At 40.8% G+C, this 24,185-nt stretch overlaps 1 protein-coding gene across 2 annotated transcripts in view; it reads left to right on the forward strand.

The window, feature by feature from the left end:
• The first annotated feature begins 9,056 nt into the window (after positions 1–9,056).
• The window catches only part of NSD3 (nuclear receptor binding SET domain protein 3), an 87,424-nt gene continuing 72,295 nt past the window's right edge, over positions 9,057–24,185 (forward strand). For both annotated transcript variants that reach the window (XM_081333782.1, XM_081333783.1), the window contains exon 1: positions 9,057–9,462. The gene's annotated coding sequence lies outside the window, so the exon portion shown is untranslated. The remainder of the gene's footprint in view (positions 9,463–24,185) is intronic.

Consider the following 24,185-nt stretch of genomic DNA (forward strand, 5'->3'; position numbering starts at 1 on the left):
TGCCTACCCCTGGCCTAGAACTTTGCTCTAGCTTTCCTGGAAATGCAGACTGGTCAGAATAGAGCTGGAAGGGACCTTGGAGGTCTTCTAGTCCAACCCCTACTCAAGCAGGAGACTTTATACCATGGGTCTTCAAACTCGGCCCTTTTATGACTCATGGACTTCAACTCCCAGAATTCCTCAGCCAGGCACTCTAGCTGAGGAATTCTGGAAATTGAAGTCCATGAGTCATAAAAGGGCCGAGTTTGAAGACCCATGCTTTATACCATTTCAGACAAATGGCTGTCTAGTCTCTTCTTAAAAATCTCCAGTGATGGAGCACCCACAACTTCTGCAGGCAAATCGTTCCACTGATTAATTGTCCTCACTGTTAGGAAGTTTCTCCTTAATTCCAGGTTGCTTGTCTCTCTGATCAGTTTCCAACCATTGTTTCCATTCCATTCATTACTTTCCATCCATTGACTGGTGGTGTTTTGTACTATGATTGCCATATAAAGTCAGGCAGCCAGTGGCTGAAGATCTTTAAAACCAACCTTTTTTCCCCCCTCTCTGAAAATATTTCCTTAGCATCTGTGACGTAGTACACATCAAAGCTTGGGAAAGTGAAACCCTTCAGCGCTTATATGCAAAATCAAATAAAGCTATGCTGGCTGTTTGCAGTTGTGAAGTATTTGTAACGGAGAAACCGAGAAACTGTTTCTAGGAATCTGATGCTTGCTTAGCACTTCTGCTGACTGAAAATAGATTTTCACTTCTACTTGTCTAATGTGGAAATACCCCCCCCCTTTTTTTTTTCTGGTACCCTGAGAAGATTGCTCAGGAAAATGTGTGCAACTGACTAATAATATCTCCTCCATAATTAATTATAATCATATGCTAACTTTTCTAATTTTTTTCCCATTAGCATATATTTATTTATTTATTTATTGATGGGATTTATATCCCGCCCTATCTCCTGAAGGACTCAGGGCGGCTCACAATAAAACATATAATAAGTGCATAAATCAAGATAAATGAAATTGAGAACATCAGTGCAATAAAAAATTAGAGAATTTAAAAATGAATTAAAAATACTAAATATAAATTAATTAAGATGCCTGTCAGTCTAGGTCAGCTTGGTGGAACAGGTGTGTTTTGAGGCCGCGGCGAAAGGATTGGAGGTTTTGGGCTATCCGAAGCTCAGGGGGGAGCTGATTCCATAGGGTTGGTGCTCCCACAGAGAAGGCCCTCCCCCTGGGGGTCGCCAGCCGACATTGCCTAGCTGACGGTACCCTGAGGAGGCCTTCTCTGTGTGAGCGTACTGGACGATGGGAATTTGTTCCCGGCAGCAGATGGTCCTGCAAGTATCCCGGACCTAAGCCATGTAGGGCTTTAAAGGTAAGTACCAGCACCTTAAATCTCACCCGGAGGGCAACTGGTAGCCAATGCAGCTCCCGCAGGAGGGGTGTAATATGGGAGTATCGGGAAGCTCCCATCACAACCCGCGCAGCTGCATTCTGCACCAGCTGAAGCCTCCGGGTGGTCTTTAAGGGCAGCCCCATGTAGAGAGCATTACAGTAATCAATACGGGAGGTAACGAGTGCGTGGGTGACTGTACGTAGGGCATCTCGGTCCAAAAAGGGGCGTAATTGGTATATAAGACGAATCTGGGCAAATGCCCCCCTAGCCACGGTTCCAATGTGATCTTCAAAACTGAGTCGTGAATCTAGGAGGACGCCCAGATTGCGTGCTTTATCAATGGGAGGTAACATCTCTCCTCCTATAGTCAGAGATGGAACCTCTTGGACTAAACGAGATGACGGTATGTACAGCCACTCAGTCTTGGCCGGGTTGAGTCGAAGCCTGTTTTCTCCCATCCAAATCTGTACCGCTTCCAGACAACGGGACATCACATCGAGGGCATCACTGGGTTGGTTCGGGGTGGAGATGAATAGCTGGGTATCATCAGCATATTGATGATATTTCACCCCGAAGCTACGGATGATCTCTCCCAGCGGCTTCATATAGATGTTGAACAGGAGGGGCGAGAGCACCGAACCCTGAGGCACTCCACAATTAAGAGGCCTAGGGCTTGACCTCTGCCCTCCTGCCAACACCGTCTGCGAACGGTCCGAGAGGTAGGAGGAGAATCAACGCAGAACGGTGCCTCCCACTCCCAGCCCCTCAAGACGACGCAGTAAGATACCATGGTCGATGGTATCAAAAGCCGCTGATAGATCTAATAGGACCAGGACAGAAGAATAACCTCTATCTCGGGCCCGCCAGAGATCATTCACCAGCGCGACCAATGCCGTCTCCGTGCTGTGCCCCGGTCTGAAACCCGATTGGTACGGATCTAGATATTCATATATGCTACCATACAGTAATTTTTAGTACTGTATAATGATATACAAAAGCATTAGCGCAACGTATTGTGTTTGTTTTACAATTTTGATTTGTTAAACTATTTAATATTGAAACATTTAAATTAAAAACTTTAAAGAATTGCTAATACTCATTTGAAAGTGATATAATTATACGTTTTGACCAGTCATGCCAATTAAAGACATATGAATTGATACGTAAATGCCTTCTGGTGATGACTGTTCAATTTTTTTTTCTTGGTTTACATTTAACTTGCCTTTTACCTTTTGTTGACGGGCTGTGGATTAAACGTAAATGGGATAAACATAGGAACTGTGCGTTCTTTGGTATCTTCTTTTAGAATGCTAATTGACATTCTAGGAAAGGAAAACAGGCTTACCATTAAATCCTATTTTAAAAAAGATCAGCAGGGGCTGCGCAAATACGTTTGGTTTGGCTCTTATTGATTCCTACCTACTAAATGCTATATATGTAAAGTCCTCGCCTTACTGCAGTTCGTTTAGTGACTGTTCAAAGTTACCAAAAAGTGACTTATGACCGTTTTTCACGCTTGTGACTGTTGCAGCATCCCAACGGTCACATGATCAAAATTCAGACACTTGGCAAGTAACTCACATTTATGACAGTTGCGCTATCCTAGGGTCATGTGATCCTCTTTTGCAACCTTCTGACAACCCAGAACTAAGGAGAAACTTCCTGACAGTTAGAACAATTAACCAGTGGAACAACCTGCCTCCAGAAGCTGTGAATGCTCCAACATTGGAAGTTTTTAAGAAGTGACTGGACAGCCATTTGTCTGAAATGGTATAGGGTTTCCTGCCTGAGCAGGGGGTTGGACTAGATGACCTCCAAGATCCCTTCCAACTTTATTATTATAAAGTCAATGGGGAAGCCAGATTCAGTTCACAACCAGGTTAATAACTCATCAACTGCAATGATTCACAACTGTGGCAAGAAATGTCGTAAAATGAGGCAAAAGTCACTTAACAAATGTCTCACTTAACAACAGAAAATTTGGGCTCAATTGTGGTCATAAGTCGAGGACAACCTGTATTTACAAATGGCTCAGAGTGCATAATTGCACATTCTTCATTCAGCTGAGAAAAACATTGAACTGGATCGCCATTATTAGGTTGAGCTTTTTACAAAGGAGACTTTATAAGCTCATCATTTTAATTTTTATAAATTCATAAATCTCTCGAAAGTTCCTCTGTTCCCTCTTGCCATTGATAAGTGTGAACTGAAGCATCTGATTGGAAGGGTAGAGCCTGTAAATCACATCTGATGTGCTGGAATGCAATTACGCTGTTTTTGCTCGGAAATTATTCTAAATGGTTTAATCAAACGGGATACATTTTTCTAACATAGCTGAAGTGTGAAGATCACAGTACAGGCACTGAAAAAAATTAACATACCAATACATATGTACCTAAAATAAACATTCTAAATGCACGATTGCCACATGTATTACTATTTTATTGTGCATGTTTTACTTTACTGTGTCTTACATTGTACATAATGTATATATAAATTTTACATACTATTTGAATTTTAAATCGCAGCTTCCTAGTCATCTGGGAAGAAAAGCGAATTGCGTTATAAAATTATTTAATCTGATGAATATATTCACACCTGTGCACGCCCGCTCCCATTTATAGCATCATCTATATACTACTAAAATTCTAGTGTCTATAACCTCTGAACTGCGAAACAATGCATCATGGACTGAAACTTTTTCAGCCAAGGTAGCTCAAATGGGCTAATTTCCAGAATGCATCCAAAATCTGGGATCCATGACTCCTCTGTACAGGCAGTCCTTGACTTACGACCCTAATTGAGCCCCAAATTTCTGTTGCAAAATGAGACATTGGTTAAGTGAGTTTTGCAACCTTTTTTGCCCCTGCTGTTAAGTGAGTCGCTGCAGTTGTAAAGTTAGCAACACAGTTGTTAAGTGAAGCCGGCTTCCCCATTGACTTTGCTTGCCAGAGGGTTGCAAAAGGGGATCACCTGATTCTCTCCCCCCCCCCCAGGACGCTGCAACTGTCATAAATACGAGTCAGTTGTTGCCAAGAGTCGGAATTTTGATCACGTGACTGGGGGGATGCTGCAATGGTCATATCAAAACTGGTCATGTCACTTTTTCCAGTGCCGTTATAACTTCAAATGGTCACTATGCGAACTGTTGTTAAGTCGAGGACTACCGGTAATTGAAATTTGGCCAGTTTTATGAAGCATTTTTGTGACCTAAATTTTTCCCCACAAAGCATTTTATGACATAATGCAAAATATGTTGTAAAGCATATTTTCAGTGGTCAATTCCTGATGCTTGACCGTGCTATACAGTTCAACGTGGGCTCCTTTCAAGGCACAGAATTAGAATTAGAATTAGAATTAGAATAGAGCTGGACGGGACCTTGGAGGTCTTCTAGGCCCCCTGCTCAAGCAGGAGAACCTATAGCAGTGGTGGCGAACCTATGGCACGCATGCCAGGCGGCACTCAGAGCCTTCTCTGTGGGCACACACACCGCCGCCACTAGCAGCTTGCGCAGGTCCCTTAGAGCACCGCTGCCGCCGCCCGGAGCAGCAGCACCGCCCAGCACAAAGCAGGCAAAATGGCCAGCTATCAAGCTCAACTAGTGGTGTTAGAGCATGGGTGTCAAACTGCCGGCCCATGGGCAGACGCGTCATCGGGAAACCACGCCCACCCCATTGCCAGCAATGCTGAAAAAGCTCCGATACGTTGCGCGACGTCATGTGAAGTGAGTTTGACATGTCTGTGTTAGAGCATTGAGGTGGCCACGCCTACCTGGCCACACCCACCCAGTCTGCTGTGACCACCCTGGCCACACCCACCCAGTGGGCCCCCCACACACACCGCCCTCCCTGAGGGAACCACAATGCTGATGCAGCCCTGGCATTTTGCAATAAATAAGTGGTTTTTGGGTTGCGGTTTGGGCACTCGGTCTGTAAAAGGTTCGCCATCACTGACCTATAGGCATGTCAAACTGCTGGCCCGTGGGCCGTATGCATCATACTGAAACCGCGCCCACCCCATTGCAGGGAATGGGGGGAAAGTCATGATATGTCGCGTGACGTCACATGAGGTTGCAAGTTTGACATGCCTGACCTATACTGTCTCAGACAGGTGAATGTCCAGTCTCTTTATTATCTCCCTGAATTTTTAAAGAATTTTTCAAGTATATTAGAAGCTCTGCTATTGTTATGAAGGCATTGAGCAATTTGGTTAAGGAAGTATCTCTGAAATAAGAGATACTTCCTTGTGTAGTAGGTTATATAACTCATTCTGAAAATATAAACAGAAAAAAATGCACTTGGAAAACGATGCTGCAATCGATGCCGGTTTAATGAGAATTTCCGACTACATTCAATTATTACACTGACTCCTCAAACGTAGAATGTAAGGGTTCTCGCAATTTCTTTCCTTTCAAATTAATTTAGCTGCTTGCTCAGCAAAAACATTATGATAATTCCAAAAATAAAGTGAAGAGCTCAAGCAAGATTTTTTCCCCAGAACATTGTATCTTGTCTTTCTCCATAATTTAAATAGTTAATTTAAATAGAAGTACTTCTTCAAGATGCGTGTCAGCAGAGTTTGGTTTTACCACAAATTTGACAGAGAAAAAATATCCTAGTGGCTGACACATAGAAAGCAGGGGGGAAAAATGAAATATCCACATTCAGCTACTGTTGAAAACAGATAAAATTATTTCATTTTCATCAGAACCTATCTGTCTTCCTGCTACTTTTACATCATTAGCTAATTATGATTGCTTTCACATCTCCCCCAAACCCATATCCCATTTATTTTCCGAGCGATTGCTGTTTCTGGCTTTATTTCGTGTGTTTTTTTGGCTCTGATGCAAGCGATTTGAATCCCCAAAACATTTACTTACGCTAACCTGAATTGCAAATAATTTCCTGTATATTTCTCCATGCAAAACTATCTTGTCCAAATGCTAAGCCTCAGCAAGTAAAAGCAAAACCTGAGACAAATACTGGACTCTTTACACTTGCTTTTAGGCAATTTAAAGGCAATTAATGCAACTAATTTGTAATTAAAGACATCTTCTTTAGCTCACTGTTATACGTACTCTATGTATTGGAAATTAAAGTGAATGTAAGACTATCTGTGTCCTGTCCTTCTCTATTTTACAGTAGGCAGGTATTTTTTTACTTACAAAAGAAATGATTAAAAACTGATTCATACCATCAGCCATTTGAATCTCTTGCAAAATAATATGTATTGAGCATTACTCATATTTTGTTCAAATTGTTTAAGAAATTTGCATTTCTCTAAGTAAGGGCTTTAAGTAAGTTAGAATAAAGGCAATATATAAGAAACCTAATGTTATAAGAAGACAACATATTTTGTTGTTATTATTTCTTCCATTGCAAGCTTTGTATCTGCTATAAAAGCTTTTTTTTGTATTTTATCTCTCCTTGGCCTAAATTCAGATGTGGCATCCTTGTAAAATCTCACAATTGATAACAAAAGCTTCTTAAAGTGATTCCAGAATGTGGGGGGAAAAATTACAACATTAGTCTTTCCTATGTCATATATAAAAATCTCTCTGCCAGTAATAAATAACCACACGAGAGCAGTGCTAAATATTTTTGCCCAATGTATCAGTTGCCTGCATTCAGGGATCCATGCACCAAGATACACATTTGAAGTTGGCACCCACTTGATTTCCTGTCTTTTATTCCATTGCCAGCACTCAGTAGGGACAGCCACAAACAGGCCAGATGCTGTCAAACTATCCATCAAAATTTGCAAGAGTCAGGACCATACAGTACAAATGAGGTTTTAGGAGGGTCTGTTTCCATATCTATATGAAATCTGCAACTTGATTCGGTAAAGGAAACATATGCCAAGCTAGACACCAGAATGAGCGTTCAAGCCACTGTAAATAATTGCCCCACTGTAATCGTTCTAGCCAGACTTCCCCTGGAATACTGTTGTCAAACTCTGATGCTACTCTTTTCAACAAGATAACTGGGTTCCAGGAAGGGCAGTAGAATCAGTCAAAATATGGAAAATGAATGCTCTGAAAACACTTTGAAGGAACTGAATCAATCTAGCTGTAAGAAAGGGGGGGAATACAGCACAACGCCCATTAAATTGGATTGGTCTTTCTAAAATGTGAATCTCAAAAACCGAGAAAGCAATGTAAATTATTTACAACTATTTATTGTTATATTAGAAAGCTACAAACCTAAGATATTTCTAAATCCCCAGTTTGACATATTTAAATTACTGAAGAATTAAGCTGAAACTATATTGCTATAACTTGCTCCTGCATTTCACAATTCAGCTCTGCTGCTCATATTTTCTTCCATCCAACTTCTATACTGCCCTAAAATCACACACAAAAAGAGGCTGCTCTTTATTCATTTGCACCTTCCCTCCTGCACTTTTGAGAGGTAATGGATGCTTTAAAACAGATGCTGTTTAGGAACACGTAGAACTCTTAGTTGTTTGATACCTCATATTTACTCAGAGCCTATAGGAGCAGATCTGTTCTCAAAAGGGGTGCAGGAACAATATTCAGCTGAATTCAGGAATGAAGTCAAAAGCAAAAGTAGGATTGTACATCTCCTTAAAGGCCTCATTCCATCAGAACTTCTTCGGAGATATACATACCTGCATTTAATTGCTGTCTCATTTACACAAAGCTATTATTTTGCAGTCCCAAAGCATCAGGTTTCTCTAACCCACAACACACGGGCTTCACACAGCCCTGGGCTCCTAGTAATGCGGCCTCACAAGTTAATAAAAATACTAAATAAAGGAAGTTAACTATAGTATATATTTGATATGTGGCCCAAGATAATTCCTCTTCACTCAATGCAGCCCTGCAAGCCAAAAGGTTGGGCAACCGTGATCTAGAGTGATAGTTCAACAAAAATCAATATTGCCTTCATCCACTCTTCTCCACAAATGCTAAATTCTATCTAATCAACCTCGTCTAAGGTATTCCCGTTAGTTGCCTCATCTTACTACAGTAAGAGACTCAGTTTATTTATTTATTGATTTGATTTGATTTGATTTGATTTGTATACCGCCCTTCTCCCCAAGGACTCAGGGCGGTGAACAGTGACATAAATATCAAAAATGTACAAATACAGAAATTGAAAATAAGTTAAACCCTAATGCCCAAATGCAGAAGATAAGTTACATTAAAACAAATAATTAAAACAGAACCCGTCAGACCAGACCGGATTGTTCAAACAGATAGGAGCGAAAAGCAATTCCTGCAATAACTTAAATAAGATTCAAGGTAAGCTATGCATTTTTTTAAAAAGCTACATTTTTTTTTTACTTTGCATTGATGGGTTGCATTATGCTGGGCGTGCTTGTGTGCAACTCTTTATCACAATCATCCCGCATCTGGGAGAGAAAAATAAACATCTCTACCTCCGGCTCTGCTGGCCAATGCCTTTTCGCCCGTCGTTTCCTGCCAAGGCCCCCCCTAATGACTGGCCGCAAACAGGCAGGCAAGCCAGCAAGCAGCGCAGAGCCCGTTTGGTCAAGGCCCCAAAGATCCGGGGGCGGGGAAAAAAACTACACTTCCCAAGAAGCCCCGGGGCCCGTAATTTGGCGCCGGCCAATGGGAGCGCGGCTTTTTCCCGGCGCTGCCTGTGTGTGGAGCTTTGTGTGCGTGAGGAAAGAGAGGAGGCGGAGGGAGCGGGAACGAGCAGGGCCGAGACCGGGACGCCGAGAACGAGCGGAGCGCCAGCGCCCCCTTTCTTTCCCCCCGACTCGGTGCCGCCCCCCTTCCCGCGCCCTCGGCGGCTCTCTCGAGGCCCTGCGGCTCTTCGGCCGCTCGGGACGGCACCCGGAGGGGAAGCGGCGGGGGAGGAAGAGGCGGGGACCGAGGCCGGAGGAGCGGGGAGCCTGCAGAAATTGAGCCCGGGGATCGGACGCGGCCTACTGCGGGGCCAGGCCCGCCCCCCTTGACGAGCCTGGCTCGGGCCGGCCTGGCTCGGGGCTTCCCCGGCGTGACTCCCGCGTTTTGTGTCTCGGCGGCGATCGGTCCGATACGGCGGGGGGAGTTAGAATGGAACTGACTGAAGGTGAGGCGGGATGGAGGGGGGGGGAGGGGGAGGAGGGTAAGCGGGAGGGGCGGGGCTTGGGCCGGGGGCGGGGCCAGAACCCTGGGGGGGCGGGGTAGCCGCGCGGGCAGGCGCTGCTAACAATGCAGCCGACTCTAAAGTTGCTAGTCCTCATCAGTCTTTGCTTCTCCAGGTTACAGCGCTCAACTCTGGCCCTGTTTTTTTTTTTTAAAAAAAGCCCGTGATCTCTTGGAGATAATAAGTTTCTGCTGGGATTCTTGGAATTGCAAATGTGGAGGGAATGCCCGGTTCGGAAAGTTGGGCTTTTCTCCCCTCTCTTCCATTTTTTTTCCTTTTGCATTGACGTCTTTTCTTTTCTTTCTTTTTAACAACAAGAAGAATAAAATACCTCGGAGCTATTTGGTTGCTGCAAAGGAGGCAGCTTGTGCAACTTGCTACATAAGTGGCAATTGCCCTTTATATTTATAAGTGGTGTGTTTATATACCATTTATACAATGTTTCAGCGTGCATCCATTGGAATTTTTAAAAGTGTATCCGTTTATGTCAACAACGCCTAGTAAGTAAGATTTAGTAATGGACAGTGGTGTGAAGTCAGAGTTCTGCAAACATCAGCTCCCAAATTCTATTTTATCTAGTAATCTCAGCTTGTCTAAACCTATCATCTTGGCAACTGTGTAAAAATTAAATGGAAAGAAATATATCTATATTACTTTGAGCTTTTTACATGTAGGGTAACACACAAGCATGACATATAATTATCCCTGTACGTATTATATTCATGTCCAGGGTGCTGGATGAAAGGGTAAATTACCTGAAATCAATTATGATTTTAAATTTGGAGTCAGGTTTCTTGAGTTCAGGCTTCTGCAACCTGCTGCCTTTCAGATGCATTAAACTACAGCTATTATCAGCAGAATAGTTGGGTGCCAGAATGTGAAGAGCCGTAATCCTGCTCCATATCCTGAAGGATTAATTTGTAGAAGGCAAGCTGATGGTTATTGTGGAAGGATGGCTTCTTAGAAAGGTTTTGAATTTTGAGAAACACTGTGTTTAGTTGCTAGTTAGGAAAAAGCGCTATTCTGTAATAAGCAATTAAAAATATTCAGGTATTAATGCTAAGTGTTAATTACTCCACTACAGCTCAATCCCTGCTAATACATGGCTAAATTGTTGTAGGAAGAGGAATAGAGAATATATATTTTTTGGCAGTTAGAGAACTAATGATATGAAAATGCATCAGAAATGGGACACAATAAAGAGGAACAGATTAGTGTGTGGAAATAGGCTGAAAACTTTTTCAGACTCTGAAGAGATCTAAAGATATGCAGGGTAAGAATAAGCGAAATTAAATTGCTAAGAATTCTGAAGGAAAGAACTGGCTCCATTGATCATTGTGATGGAAGGCACTGGAGCAGTCATCTACTCCAAACACGGGGCAGGATCTACTAGAACCTTTCTGACAGAGGACCACCCAGCCTCAGAAGACCTCTATCAATGATCAAGTGAGCCATCATTTTTAAGAAGGTTCAGATCAATTAGTAGTGGAGGGTTGTAGTGAGAGAGTCCCGTATGTGTTATGATCTTGATGATAAAAGCAGGGCTACTGAAATAATTTTAAATGGTTTCTCTATTTTAAACTTCAACCCTCGTAGTTTAAAGAATAAAAGAGACTGTTTATGGAAGTGTGTGTGTGTGTGTGTGTAGTGGAATGAAGGCATCTGTGATGTGTGATCTGTACATGGTAACCAAGACCGTCATAGAAGAAGCATGTGTGAGAGCAGAGAGAGAGAGAATCTGGAAGAGGTGTGAAGTCTGAACTGTGGATTTTGAATGGATTATACAACACGGTGTTAACTGCTGTTGTGTGACATTTTGCGTGGGAAGGCATGAGGAGTCATGAGACAGTGACATTCTTGGAGTTGGGAAGTCTTAGGCTGACCTGGTAATGAAACAGCCTTTTGTGTATATGTGCTCGCAGCGTCTTCATATATAAATATGCACAAACATCTCAGGGTTTGGACTTAGAATTTGAAATATTCTGTTGGGGGGGGATCTCTGGCCCTCTTGGAAAGGGGAGAAGGATCATTGTGGATAGACTAGATAATAGTTTTGTGTGTTGGAGGAGGAAGAGGAGGGCCACTTAGATTTAAAGGGGCAGAGGCAGCCATGTTTGCTGCCAGATACTGCAGTGTAAATCTCTTTCCTACTCCACCCCCAGCCTTCCCTCCAAAAGAAACCAGCCCTGTTTGGGGTTAACAAATGGGGTTTACTTCTTTCACCAGGATCCTTATTTCCTGCTTACCATTATACACTGTTTCAGATTTATCATAAACAAACTGGGGAAGCGACATCTTTCTTCCTTCCCTTCTTTTCTGCAGCCAGGACTGCGAGGGACTGCGGTGCAGAAATTAACCCTTTTCAGTACAAATCTGCAGCAGGGTTATTCTGATTTTTTTTTTCCTCCTCTCCATTTTCATGAAGAATTAAAGAGAAATAGATAGAAGGGCTGCCTTTCTCGCATGTGGCAAAAGGAGCTGAAATGTCTTCTACAATTTCTCTAAGTAAACAAGGAAATTGCATCCCCACAGCTGCTGACAAAAGGCACACTTGCTTGTGCAGAGCTAGCTAAAATTTATGTTTTAAATTTAATACCAGCAAGGATTTTCTCCAAGGCTTTTCTAAATATTTTTTTTCTTGTCTATTTTATGTTGATAGTGAGGCGATTCTCTATTTTAATCATCACTGAATTGGGCAAATGGTGTTGTTTGAATTTCATGTACAGCAGACAACAGAGATGTGAGACAAATTGCTGTTCAGGTATCTAATTAGTGGGAAGTAGGAATATTTGTGTAATGTTTGAAAGTATTTTTTCAGTTTCATAGTGCAGTAGTGAAAAGTTCCATGTACTGAATATATCTTTACTATATTAGATATGCTAATTCTGTTTCTCCTGTATTAATATGATGTTTGGACAACTGGAGCAGTATGTGTGACTATCTTGTAAATAAGGCACAACCTTAGTATGTTTGGATGTACTTTATATTGTTTGATCCTTCATCGTTCAGTTTTTGAACACAAATAGAAATATTTATATGAGTGTTCCTTTTTTGATGTCCTTATTCAGAGACTTCTGCTTTTGTCTTTTAAAAACTTACCAGCTGATAAAATATAATGCATTATTGTGATTGATTCAAGGATGTAGTTATCATAGTAGTGTTTCATTAATATTTCAGAATTTCCTCATGTTGGACTCAGCAGTGAGTCTAGCAATGGAGCCATTCTTTCTGGTTTCTGTTTGTCTTTAAGTGGGTCATAGTAAAAGATGATCAGTGCATGAGAGAAGGTGTGTCTGAACAGCTTACAGTGATAATATTTGGTTTCTGTGACAGAATAAATGCTAATGAACATATAAATATAAGCTGAGGAAAGTGAAATTTATAGCAAAATGCTTTCCAGGAATGATGTATTTTCTCCCCAAAATGAATTATTTGTTGTGACTTAAGTGCTACATGTATGTAAAACTAGAAATGACTCATCACATTGCATGATGGTAAAGCTGGATAACAGTTTTGCAGTTCAAGGGAAACACTATCTAGATTTCTGTATGATTTAAAAACATGAAGATGAACAGGTTATTGTATTGGTACAAAAAATATCAGCCAAATGAGATTATATATTATTTTATATAGTAATATAAATGCTAGAATCGGTTTGAGAAATAAGGTTTTCTGATATTTTGAAAGCCGACCATTTCAATATCAACAGCAGTACATAAGCATGCTATACTGTAAGTTTTTATTTACATATTTTAATCTGGAAAGAGGAACTTTGCCCAGGCTTTGTTGAATGAAAAATAAATGCATGTATATGAGAACAGTAATTGGAATCCAGGTTGTATATCTGCAAGTAGGGTTATGATGGGAGGCAAACATTGTAGCAAGGCATATCTCTTTTGGAAGGGGATGCCATTAATTTCAACAGAATTTAAAAGTTGTTGCTTATTATTGAAGGCTCAGCCATAAGATCTCCTCCCATAATTGTTGCTGAGTATTGCTGTCTGTATATACCGTAAGTTATTAGTTCTTGTCCTATGAGTATATGAGTACTCCCAAATAGTATATAAATGATCAAGTAATATTGTGAAAACAAGAAAATCACAAATGGCTATAGGCAACAATGGGATAATCAGAACTTAATAAATCACCTGATTTTTTCCCCTTCCTTCCTATTTATATTTCACATTTTCAAGGTTGCCTATCTTCTCAGTTACTCTAAATGATGTACAGAATTAAAGTCAAAGTTACAAAGCATCAACTAGAACAGAAAAGGGGAATGATCATCCTAGTGGAACAAACATCTACTAAAACCCCCTCACAGATAGAACTCACTTCCTACTGTAGAATAAAGTCTAAGGAAAGAGCCAAATGTTCAAGGCACAATTAAAGGACAGCAGGATCAGAGTCATCCAAATCTCCGAAAAGATATTGTTCCAGAGGTCAGGGATCATGATGAAGAAGGCACATTTCCTAGGTCCTATCAAGTGACATTGCTTAATAGATGAGATTTGTAGCATGATGCTCTGTCTTGTTCTATAGGATGGGCAAAAGCAATGGGGGAGAGAGAGATTCTCAAATTACTATGGCGTATGGGCCTTTGTAGGTGATAAACAACTCTTGAATTGCACCACAAAGCCTGCTGATCTGGTAGTGTCACTCCTGTAGCAGTGGTACATGCCCTTAAGTGCATCTGGATCAGTTGAAGTTTCCCGTTGGGTCTTCAAGGGTAGCTCATGTAGAAATCATAGAAGTGATCTACATTCAAGGTTATCAGGGCCTGATAATGAGTAGGGCCTCTCAGTCCAAGAACGTGCACAACAGGTAAATGAGACAAAATCATGCAAAGGCCTTCCTGGCTATAACTGTCAACTGTTCTTCAAGCAGGAGCTGAGAATCCCGGAAGACCTCCGAAGTGTTCAACTTCTGTCTAGGACAGGGCTCTTCAAACTTGGCCCTTTTGTGACTTGTGGACTTCAACTCCCAGAATTCCTCAGCCAGGCACTCTGGCTTGAAATCCACAAGTCACAAAAGGGCCAAGTTTGAAGAGCCCCTGGTCTAGGAAGCACAGCCCCTTTCAAAATTAAAGAGATAGAATCCTTAAGCTCAGATGGTCCAGGTCGCCACTGTCAAGTCTCACAAAAGGTTGAGCTTAGATCTCTTCTCTCTCATCCCGGTCCCATTACCCCTCAAGCAGAGACAATACCTTGCTGGCATCCTCTTAGCCAACCAGGAGTTGAGATATACAAATGAATATTACTGATGATAATGATCTCATTCATGTAAAAATGCAATATATCTAAGAATCTTTTCACAACCTTGTGAAAGTGTTTGATCCAGATGGATTTTCCTAGGCAGAGAATGCAAAAAAAGAGAGGTAGAAACAGTCTTAAACAGGTGTGCACAATTTGGAGACCCAAGCCCAGGTGAGTTTCCCCAAATCTTAGGATGTGGTCTCCCCCTATCATTCTGAATTCCCATTGAATTTTATTATTTAAGTAACAGAACATGGAAATAAATATGTGGAAATAATTATTTATTATTTATTAAATTTATATGCCGCCCTTCTCCCTAAGGACTCAGGGCGGCTCACAACAATAAAAAATTAAAAAACATAAAATACAAAGATTAAAAAAAGAATAAAACAATAAATAAAGAAATAAAGGACAATTTAAGCCGATAAAAGCCAAATTTAAAAACCATGATCAGTCCAGGCCCGCTTGTTGGAACAACCAGGTCTTCAGGTCACGGCGGAAGGATCGAAGGTCAGGGGCCGTCCGCAGCTCCAGAGGCAACTCATTCCAGAGGGTCGGCGCACCCACAGAGAAGGCTCTCCCCCTGGGGGTCGCCGGCCGGCATTGCCTGGCCGACGGCACCCTGAGGAGGCCGACTCTGTGGGAGCGAACCGGGCGATGGGAGGTTGACATTGGCAGCAGGTGGTCTCGCAAGTACCCCGGGCCTAAGCCATGTAGGGCTTTAAAGGTAATAATCATGGCTAATTACAGAAATAATTGAAAATAAACATCAGATTCAATATTTACACTGCCTTCAACATACCACTCAATGGTCAAGCCTGGAAATTGGCCAGAGGAAGGTTATGCACCTTTAATATCGCGTCTAGGGATGGGATTGCCTAATTTGTGTAAATATGGGCAAAGTAAGGCTATATCACCAAACTTATAAGTTGAGTGGGAAGGATGAAAGTTCCTGTGTTGTACAGATTCTAAGTTAATTGTCCACAAATTGAGAGCCCTCCTAGTTAAAAAAACAAACTTGTTTCTCAGAAAAAATATATATAAAAGTGATATTGGACACATGTACCCATCTTTCTATTGTGTGCACTGTCACATTCAATTAAGAAGAATAACTGTATAGCTAGAACTGTTCTGCACTGAAACCTCACAGTTCCTTTAAAAAAAAATGAAGCAATTTTCCTGGCACCCAACCCAACAACATCCCTTTATTTATTGGTGTTAAAAGAGAATTTTTAAACGAACACCACGAAGCTTGCTCCTTGCTATCTTCAATTCTCAGTGACAGTAATCCTCCGGCTAATTGCTGGATGGTTGCAGCCTTGGGAAACGTTCTGTTCACTGGGGAGAAAATCCTGAGCTACCTGGGCCTTTGGCTTGATCCAAGAGAGCTCTTCCTGTGTGCTCATGGCTGGGCCATAGAGACATCTGGGCTGCCTGGTCTTTTTTGGCCCTGAAGGCAGATTTGGGAACCTGAGAAAATGTCACCGTGATCACCACAAAATGTCTGCTGTATTTGGCCTGTCTCTAGTTCCAAAAAAAACCAAAAAAAAAAACCACAGCTTTTCTTTCCTCAGGAAGCTGTGAAGAGGGCAGAGGCTGACTTCAGTCTTCAGATAGAAAAGTATAGATAGGCAGCGTAGCAAAGCACCCATTTCACAAATGGTAGATTGGTAAAGATAAGAGACTCTCCCCTCTTCCGCATTTCTGAAAGAACCATTTTTTTTTCTGTTTCCAAATCTGCATTGCTTCCCCAAGCGCAGTTTACATTAGAAAATAAGTATGATTTTGTTACTGTTGTATTTTATTTGAAGCATGTTGTTAGTACGGAGGCCAAGCTAGAACCTAAGCACCTTCCAAACCACAATGTTTATAGAAGAGTTAAGACAGCACAGGAAAGTAAACATGCTTATGTTTGGCTACATAATGGGTCGTAGTTACAGGATTAAAAATTCATCGTCTTATTTTGTTACTGATACTCCTCAGCCAAAGTAAATATGAGTCGTCTTTTTTTTGGGTCTAGAAATGACCATAATTTGCTTTCTGCTGGTCATCTTGTAGAATATTAATGTTCAGGTATGAACCACTCTGATAATGAATTCCAACACGTGAGTAAATCATGGAAAATACAGAATTACAATTATTGCTTTTTATAGCATTTTAAGCATGTAGTAAATGTCCTCCGGCCTCAGAACTAAACACGTTCCCATAATGCAAGTTGCTTTCGGCAATTCATTAATGGGTTACAGATAATGTAATTGAAAGGAATGAAAGGAAGGAGCAGTCTGACATAAGTACTTAGTGAATAAATAGCACTAATGAATGCTTCTAGTGGTCCTCCAACATCAACCCATTGGTGAGACTAAAGAAGGTTATGCATCACTTGGTATATTTTGCTGGTGTAGTATGTTAGTGAAGAAGCAGTGAGGATGAAATCATCCTTGCCATAATTGCCTCCTAAAATATAATGATCACATTTACCTAGAATATTCTTCTGCCTTCGTTTTCTCATTGCATCATCTGTTCTGTTAGCCCCAAATTCCTGGTAAAACAAAGTTGAATGAAGTGGTGCAGAAATAAAAGATGCATAGAAACAATCAGGTTTCTTGTCAGAACAGGAATATAAAGTGGTGTCATTTGCTAAATGAATATGTAGCATATACTGGACGATTTTGGAGATCCAGTTTCAGTTCCCACATACTTTACTGCACAGCTTGGCCTTCTTAACATGGTTGCTCTAGAATGATGATTGTTAGCTTCTGAAGAATAGTTTGGTGTAGTGGTTAAGGCATAAGGCTAGAAACTAAGAGACTATGAGTTCTTGCCTTAGGCACAATACCAGCTAGGTAATTTTGGGCCAGTCACTTACTTTCAGCCCCTAGGAAGGAGGCAATGGCAAACCATTTCTGAAAAACCTTGCCAAGAAATTTCAGGGACTTGTCCAGACAGTCTCCAAGAATTGAACATGGTTGAACAGAAGGGGGGAAAACACTGGATAGGATATAACTTAAGAAAAGGTAAAGTTGACCACATGATGGTCTCAAATGATGGCAGAATGCAAAGAATGTTACTTTGTGTGTTGTTTAATTAATGTAATGTTTGGGATAATTGTAAGTATGAAATATATATGTATGAAAGACCAAAATACATTGTACTCCACAGGAGCATAATTGGAGGGATGGATAATGGGTGTATTGATGCAGTTTTTTGGAGGGATGAATAACAGTTCTGTATCAATGCAATCTTATTGTCAGAGATGAAACTTTGGCAGCTAAGTGGCTCTGTGTTTCAACTTGCCTTTAGATTAAGGAGGGGAGGTGTTACTTTCAAGTGGGTTAGATGGAGAAACGGAATTTCTATGATTCAGCTGAAGACTGTGAGAGCCTGAAGCCTTGTCAAGGACACCAGAACAGGTGTGCATTTGAAGCAGACAGTTCCCATAACAAAGTGAACTTGTTTATATGGACTATGTAAGAGGTTGGAGATTTAGTTGGGAAAATTATTGTTTAAGTCTATGAATTGGTGTTGGAACCTCAGAGTTAGTTTTGCTTCGACATAATCATGCAGTGTATTCAATAAACAGTAAGATTATCGGAGATGGAATAAACCTGGAGTTTTATTTGGATTCCCAAGCTGGATGTTGACACTTATTTTATTTGAGTGATGATTTTAGGAGCTCAGATGAATTTCAGAATTGGATTGTAGCCTCATGATTTCACCTGTGAAACAATTCAGGAAGAGCCGTAAAGGATTAGGATACCTAATGTGACTATCCTGACCCTTCATTTAAATTGTTTTCACAACACTGTACAGCTAAAAAACTGGGTTCTGTGTTTTAGCTGTATAGTGTAGTCTTCGGGTTATGACCATAATTGAACCCCACAATTACGTTCATAAGTCCTGACAGTCGGAAAGCAGGTCGCCATGTGACCAGGCCCTATTTTACTACCTTTTTTGTGGTCACAGATTTTAAATGAACCCATTGTTCGTTAGGCGGTGCTTTTTGCTGGAAACCAGAAGTGAATGCCAGTTTCTGGCAAAAATGTCATAAATCACAGTCACATGACCATGTGGCACTGCAAACAGCCATAAGTGTACTTCAGTTGCTGAGCCCCCCCAAATGCAGTCATGTGACCAGTGGGGGGAGGATAGACATTGGAACTTCGAATAGGGCCCATTGTAATTTCTATTGCTAATCAACTGGTCATAAATGGAGGATTAGCTGTACTTAGGATGTGACATAGCATTTGGACTTAAGGGAGAAAAATTTAAGCTAATGGATGGCTTTACCTATCAAGAACGATGTTAAAGAAATTCATGTGAAAAATGATATATCAGTAATATTTTGCGCCTGTACCTATTCAAGAAATTAACTGGAGGGGTAGCTGTCTATTGGCATGTCACTTTTTTCAGAGCATAATCACAATAATGAAACCTGAAATGGGCACTGCTGTTGCCATGGGCCAATACCTTTCTGTGTCCGAGAGAGAACCTTTGCAAATAATTTCTGTTTATAACGTTCTCTTATTGATTTTTCCAGATTCTGTAATCGATGTGACTTTTGGATTGTCTCATTCGAAGGATGTTGGCTTGCAGAAGGTGCTGTTGAAAAAATGTGTTGGAATTCAGTACTGTCAAGAGTTTCATTGGGCCCTGTTGTATAGTGAGCTATTAAAAATGCCTAAAGTTGTTTTGGGCCAGAAAGTTAATAAATACAGAGGAAAAACTTAGGGAGGTGGGGAAAAGCAAACTGACTCAAGATTTCCCTTACGATTGCATTTTTTGCTGATGCCATTTTTCTCGTTTCCTCACATGTTGCCATTTATGCATTCCTGTTGCCAAAAGAGTAAAGCAGAAGTAAACTGTCATTTACTGAACATTTAAAAAAATGTGTTACTAAAAATACCAAAAAACCCCCCACCTTGGGCATCTGTCATGTGCTACTTCTTCAGCAATGGAAGTTCACATGTGGTGAGGTAAAAAAGCTGCAAAAGTAGAAGGTCTTCTTCAAGATGGCTAGCATTCTTGTGTGTTAATTTTGGGGAGAAGGTTGCTTGTTTTGGGTTCCTTTTTTTTGGTAATTCTAAAAGTGGGATGCAAAAGTCGAAACTGCATTTATCTGGAGTATGCCTTAAAGGGAAGTTGGCAAGCGTTTCTTCACCCCTGCGGTCACAATTTTCCATGACAAGGGAAAGCATAGAACGGAATAGGAATAGGAATGAAATACGAATAGAATATTCCTTATTGGCCAAGTGTGGTTGGACACAAAAGGAATTTGTCTCCATTGCAGGCACTCCCAGCAAAGTAATGTAATCCTAATCTTAAAATACCAATAGGAGACGGTAGTAGGAAAGATGAGAAGGATAAGATGAGAAGTTTTTCCTTCATATCCCTATAACTTTCCCTTTGTATTCATAAAAATAAGCATTCATGCATACACGCTTCTTTTCTCTTTTACCCCCAAGGGACTTCATGCAGATCACTGGCTTCTTGCTGCCATTAGCAGTGGGAAATTAAGCAATCTGTGCCTACTAATTAAGTGATCTGGTTGGTTGGTTGGTTGGCTGGTAGAATCAGATTATTTTGCTTCCTGCTATTAATGGCAACAGGAACCCAGCACTCTCTTTCCTCCTGGTCAGTGAGAAAGGTTCCCTGTCCCTCTCTTGATAGATATAGTGTTGTGTCAGAGGCTTGTAAAAACGTTTGTGTAAGCCCACCTAGCAGTTCGAAAGCACGTAAAAATGCAAGTAGAAAAATAGGGACCACTACGGTGGGAAGGTAACAGCGTTCCGTGCGCCTTTGGCGTCTAGTCATGCCGGCCACATGACCACGGAGACGTCCTCGGACAAGCGCTGGCTCTTCGGCTTTGAAACGGGGATGAGCACTGGCCCCTAGAGTCGGAAACGACTAGCACGCATGTGCAGGGGAACCTTTACGTTTTTAAGCTCAAAGAAATCATAGAAAACGGCACAGTCAGAAATAGTGACACACTGTAATGTTTCCATTTTTAATTTACCGTTTAGAACTTTGTGCCCTCGACACAATCAAAGTGGTGGGAAATAGACCGTTGCTAGACTTTCTTTTGGTTAGAATGACAGCAATTCCTGAGCATTTGTTCATTTATTTGGAGCGTGGCTTTCTCTGGGTTACAAATGGAAACTCTGAGCTGGAGGATAAAGAAGAGGATGTTGCCTGAAACACAGCGGCACCCCAAAAAGAATGAAGTCAAAGGTTTTGCTTTTTTCCCCCTTTTCTGGTGAGAGTAGGAATGAGTGTAGGCATTTAGCCCCATTTTTTGTCCTTTGAACCATCCCAAATATTTGAAATTTGTTGCTGAATTTTGAAACAAGATAGGTTTTAAGTTATAATGCTGGAGTTGGGGGATTTTAACGCTAAAAATAAGAATTGGCTTGCCTCCCTGGAGCCTCTTGCTCCCATCCCCAGCCTTATGGTCATAGAAAAACTGCAGCATAAAAATGGCTTATCGTGACCCTGAATTTCAGCGGCAGGATGTCTGGGATCAGGTGTGCTCTGCAAATTATTCATCCCTGATTTAAGCCAACTAGGAAAAAAGAAGGCTGCACTTCCCTCAGTTAATATCTGTATATAGGAAAGGGAAAGACTTTTTTTTTTAACCCTCCATCAAGCCACACCTATAGAAGATGAAAAACAAAAATTAAGCTATGGAAATCCTGCAGATCAATTGCTTCTTGATTTGTACATCCTGTGTCATTACTTTGAAGTGTTAACAGCTAGCAGACTGGGCTCAGCAGTATACAAGCCATTCTTCATGCTGCTTATTCAAGAACAGGTCAGGCTCCAGTTTGTATTCTGGCACCCAAACCAGTAAGTGACTATGTTTTATCTTCACATGTTAGATTAACTCAAATCACAATGCAAATTAGCACGTCACACAGCTACAGTCAGTGACTAATTGCTAAACTAAGCTGTTTACTAATGTTTTGCATCATTAGTTCTTGAACTGGTGAGCCCTGTTACATTCCAGTAAGGGCCAGCCCTCTTCTCTGCTCTACTAATAACCATAAGTGTTAGAAAGAATGGCCTCATTAGATACAAGGTTTAACAGCAGAGCCTCTGAACAACCTCATTTGTATTCTTCCAGTGTTGTAAGGCATGATGGGATTGTGGCTGCCTTCTAAAGTCTGTTTTGCGATTAACCTATCCCAGAAAGTCTATTCCGTGTCTCTGAATACTGGCTCACTTCAAGTTGCACAAGCCTGCCCAGACTTTAATGTCTTTCGATCGCAATCAGAATATTTCTTCTTCCTCTTTTCTTCATTTAATGAACAGGCATATCATCAGACCCACAACAGCCAACTCTCTTGCTTCTGCTTTTCTCTTCTGTTTTTGTAGAGGGAAAGGTAATGGTTGATGGCTGTGGCTTCTTTCTCTCTCTCTCTCTCTCTCTCTCTCTCTCTCTCTCTCTCTCTCTCTCTCTCTCTTTCCTCCCCCCCCCCCTTTCCTGGTGTAGGACAGATTTGAAAATGGAAGAAACATCCTTCACTCCTTTTGTTCGGAACAAAGGCTAATCCTGTCATTGCTTATTCTGATTGTAAAATGCTTCTTTCGGTGTCAAAGTGGTCTTGCAGCATCTCAAGCAATCCGCTTCGAAACTGCAGTGTTTTGCACACCCCGGTCTCCGTTATTATCTTTGCTGTGACTAACTTCAGTGTTAAAAGATTCGTTAACTAGATGGGAAGCTGGCAATGTTGTGAAGTGCTATCATTATGCTGATTTTCAAATGTACCTCCCCGGTCAGTTACAATCCCACAGGCTATCCTGTGACAATAGAGTTATTGGTTGGGGGGAAATTGAAAGAGAAAGTGCTAAGGAGGCTAAGCTGAGCTTCCAGGGGAAAAAAAGGCAAGATGTCAGTCAGAAACCCAGAGAGCTCATAAGGCAGCTGAATTGCATGTTGAGCAGTCCCATCAGCGGTAATTATGAGTTCAAAACCAGACATTTTAAAGTACAAAATTACCTTGATTCTGTTCCATATTTAACATGTAGTTAGGACAGATAATTTGTTACTAAAGATATATGTATCTAAAATATTCCATAGGATTAAAGAGTTATGACTATATATTTTTTTAGAAAAAAACCCGTCTACTTTTCTGATAATTGAAAAATGAAGACAGTTAAATATATCACCCTGCGGTGAAAAGTAATAACGAAAATATTTTGGTTTGGAAACTATAATAACGAGACTTATTTATTAATTTACATATTCCCAGAAGAATGTTTAAATGCCAGGCTGTTGAAGGGACTTTTTATAAGAGGAAAAAAAATGAAGTTTAAATTTGTGTGCAGCATCCAGTCAACCTAGCGTTTTCCTCATTGTTGAGAATATAACCTTTGAGTTAGGATGTTTTATGGCTACTGAAATGTAAAAACGTAGTCTAAGGTGAGGCCATTAAACTCTTTGATAAGTTTTAGTTTCTCCAGAATTAAGAATTGGCCATGTAGACAATTCCAGCCTCTTGGAATTGTCCTTTCCCCATTTAGAATAAAAAATGGAGAGAAAGATGTATCTCCATTGGAACATTTCTTCTACAGAAAGGCTCATTGTATGTAGGAAAAATGTTTATTACATACAGGTAGTCTTCGACTTACGACCACAATTGAGCCCAAAGCGTCTGTTGCTAACAAGACGTTAGTCAAGTGAGTTTTGCTCCATTGTACAACCTTGCCAATAGTTGTTCAGTGAATCACTACAGTTTTTAAGTTCATAACACAGTTGCTAAGTGCATCTGGCTTCCCCATTGACTTTGTTTGTCAGAAGGTCGCAAAAGGGGATCACATGACTCTGGGCCACTGCAACCGTCATAAAATACAAAGCCCTATTGAATGGTCACTAAACAAACTGTTGTAAGTCGAGGACTACCTGGCTATGCAAACAGTATAAAAGAGGTGACAGTGTAGGAGCCAAAGATGTAAAGCATGAATTAACTGAGTCTGCCTGTTCTCGTTAACATTAAAAAAAATAAAAAAAAATATAACTAATTATAAATTATAATCCTTCAGAAGTACTTCTGTCAATGATGTGTTTACGGTACTTGCCTGAAAATTCTTTAATTGTTCTTGTGAATAATACAATTTGGTAACATTTCCAATCTCACCAATCTACAGATACAGTATGCACTATATAATTTATTAATATTTCAGGATATCTACTCCAGGATATCCACGCTTTCCAAGAAAAGCATAAAAGAGACAATCAACTGTGCAGCTGACTCTACAGAAAGTACTTTATCTCTTTGAGCCATCCGTGGCTTCTTGACCTGCCGCAGAAGTCCTCTTGTTGGTGCTGCTGAAATTTGTATTACAAGTAGCCCTTGACTTAGCCGAGTCCAAAATTTCTTTTGTTAAGGGAGTTTTATTTATTTATTTATTTATATT

The sequence above is a fragment of the Vipera berus genome (genome assembly GCF_964194415.1).
Source record: "Vipera berus genome assembly, chromosome: 8".
Taxonomy (NCBI): Eukaryota; Metazoa; Chordata; class Lepidosauria; order Squamata; family Viperidae; genus Vipera; species Vipera berus.